Below are 3,570 nucleotides of genomic sequence, written 5' to 3'. Positions count from 1 at the left end.
CGAGAGAAATCCTTACTCACGAGCCGTAGGCGAGTGAGGAATGGTTTCTCGAGTGAGGCAATTGTACTTTGAACTCGAGTTGCACATTATACTTTTCCTACAGTTACCATAAAACAAATAAATTTGTGAAGAAACATAACCTATTTTTACACAGAAGATATCTTTTAATATAACATTTAATGTGAAGTGACAAAATACAACAGTACAACAGCTGACCAGCTGAATTACAGCCAGTGCTGCCAACGTATTTCGCGCGCATACGACGTAGCCTGCATGTTACGCGCTCACTATTTCGTGCCTCCACGTTGCAAATCTGGAGTGAGACAAAGTAATTAGAGTGAGACACTCACTGATGAGCGAATTGGCCACTTTGCTTTCTCAAATCAGCGAGAGAACATGTACATTGTTAGGTAACTGTAGGAAAAATATTTTTTTCAAATTTTCGTCTTTTACCTAGGCCATTTTACAGTAGTTCCACTTTATGTATCTCAATAAAAATACCAAAAACTATAGTTTGTACCCACACAACACAAGAACACCTTGGAATGTCCTGGGGATATCCTCTGTATATCCCGCAATGTCCTCAGGATATCCTGGGAAACTCCCTGGGATATCCCTATGTCCACCCAAATCCTGATCCCTGGAATATCCCATCAGGATATTATACATAAAAAAACAAAATAATAAATATTTAGTCTGAAAAGCACTTTTGCCAGTCAAGTATTTTAATTAAATAGCTCATAAAAACAAATTTTGGGAAAAAATAGAAACAAAAATATTTTTGCCCAGTCAAAAAGAACCGGGTACCTTTGACTTATGAAACTCTTCTTATCATCTGAGCTATTTGTGACTGTTGATATTACTAGTTTTCAAGTGGTTAAAGAGGAGCCGACAGCTGAAATGGTCGCAATACTTAAATATATTTTTGATACTATGATTCTGTTTAGGCATCAAGTTGTTAAATTGTTTTTCTGGGAGTTGTAGAGGATCGATACTTTAATAAGAATATAGATTATAATTGTTATATGATTAATTAATATTTCCCCTTAAATTTTCAACCAATAAATTTTCTCAAATAACTTAGAATTTAAATTAGAAAGAAAATATTTGCATTATTATTATTATTGTAAGCAGGTGTATTATTATTATTATAAAATGGTAAAAATTTAGAGTTTGATAGTTATTATGCCCCACGGGGAATATCCTACGGATCTCCAAAGGATGTCCTATGGATATGATCGAAAAACATGATTAATTTTTATAAATCATTAGTAACGTTATTAGTTATTTTAATTCAAAAGAGTATTGAAAACCTTTTTAATAACGTTTCTCAAGCACTTGTCACTTGAAAAAATACATCCAATACTATAAAATATGTTTTAATATAGGTAGCCTATCGAGAATATCCATAGGAAGTCCCCAGGATATCCTCAAAATGCATTCGTTTGTGTTGGATATGTGCAATATCCTAGAGTGATCCCAGGGACATTCTCAAATCCTGGGATCTATGTGGGATATGTGGGATATGGTCAGGATCCTGTGCTGTGTGGGAAAGCTGTATTCGGTAGCATATTTCGAGAAGTACCGGTACTTACTTGAGTTATTAATGGATTTTACAAATAAATTATGAAAAAAGGATATTGTGGATATTCTAGGGATATGCCAAAGATATTCCTGTCCCTCGATCAAAAACCCTAAAAAAATTAGATTAATTATTGTAACGGGAATATTCCTATATCTCATGGGATATTGGGACGTTTTGGGAACTCTGTGGGATATCCTGTGCTATGTGGGTAGTCATGCTATGTTGTTTTTAGGAAAACCACTTAATATTTATACTATCCACCAACAATGTAAGTTAAAGGACACTTTTTCCCTTTTAAAAATTATACTGGATTTAAACTTAACTTAAAAACAAACACCTCATATTCCTATTAGTGTAAATGGTAAAAAGTAATAAGGTACCATTAAAGCAACCAATGATATGGTCTACCAGCCTTTGATGCTTGGTAGTGGGATAGAAATTAAAATCAATGTTAAAGCAATAAAATATTGAAGTAAGGGTTGTTTTCCCTATTAGACAGCGTGATGTGGTCACTGAACATATCTCGTCACCGCTGTAGTTTCACAGCCATGTTAACAATGGTATTCTGATTCTCATTTGGGGTAATATTTCCACATGCTGTAGAATATATATTTACACACCAGAAATAGGCTTTGAGGGTAATGAAATTAGAGATGAATTTGTGCCAATGTCATGGCATCTTGGAACATCTATTTAATGCATAAATGTTAAAAGTCCTTAAAGAGCCCCATTGGCGCCAATCCCAATCTTCAATTGTATATCTTAAGCCATCAGAAGCATAGAAGTTGCCAAGTTGAAATCGTCAAAGCTGTGGGCCAAACTTCAGAATAGGCCTATAATATGCACTAAATTAATTGGATGGTGTACAACTAAGGGTCTCAATCCCGGGATTCGTCTCAGCCGATCCCGGGATCAATCCCGTGATTATATAATATTATGATTTTTAACTTTTTAGCTATTTTAAATGAGCGAGAAGTAACACCCCAAGCGCGAGAGTTGGGGTGAGTTGAGTACTTTAATGTTTTAAACTGGCCTTACCAGTGTTACACTGTGCAATAATTCCGTTTTCTAAGTAAATAAATATTACCACATGGAACTTTCATTGCGCGTATTTCTTATTTAGTGTTTAAATGTTTATATGTCACTCTAGGATATTATAAATACATTTTAAAAAATCACGTGCAACTGTGCTCGCACGTAGCCTATACGTCACGCTAATAGATAGATTAAAGATAGCTAAAAAATGGGAAGAATCACGAGTAGCAGCGTAAAAATGTTATTTTGACTGACAGCAATAAAACAATAAACCATCTGCTTATGTTGTATAGCGTGTGTATGAAAAACGTAATTTAGGATTATAAGAAATTTAAATAACCACACTAATAACCGAATACGAAGATAGAGTTATAGACCCTAAATATAAGCAATCTTAATAATGAGATTATAATTGTGTGTTTATAGTTATATTTTATGGCTTCAACGAAAATAATACTTCAATTTCCGATTGCAATGTTATGTTTGCTACACGAATTGCGTCGTTTACGTTTAATGTCAAAAGTAAAACTCTAAATAACTGATAGGCCTACTGTAATTAAGTTCTAACTAATGTAATATCATTTACGGAAAGTAAATCCAAATCGTCTAAAAACTTAATAATATATTTACATTCGTTCGCCTATTGAGTTTAATGATAATTAAATTTTCCAATCAAAATAGATCATTACTTATACCATTTCATATATTTATCGTCCTAAAAATAAAGAGTATACGTGCTTCAAGTGTTATTGGACATATTTTTATTTATTTTCTGTAAGTAAAAGTCCTCAAATTCACAAAAAATAAATATAAACAAAGGTGTTGCAATCCCGTTAATCCCGGGATTAAAAGTCATTAATCCCGGGATTTAAATCAGTTGAAATGAAACTGAAATGAGAAAAGAGTTGGATTAAAAATTAAAATATGAGAAAGGAATGAAAAAAAAACAC

This window comes from Macrosteles quadrilineatus, unplaced genomic scaffold (genome assembly GCF_028750875.1).
Source record: "Macrosteles quadrilineatus isolate MER2022 unplaced genomic scaffold, UCM_ALF_1.0 Scaffold_2__2_contigs__length_208266976, whole genome shotgun sequence".
NCBI classification, from domain to species: domain Eukaryota; kingdom Metazoa; phylum Arthropoda; class Insecta; order Hemiptera; family Cicadellidae; genus Macrosteles; species Macrosteles quadrilineatus.
Note: the sequence above shows the minus strand (reverse complement) of the source record.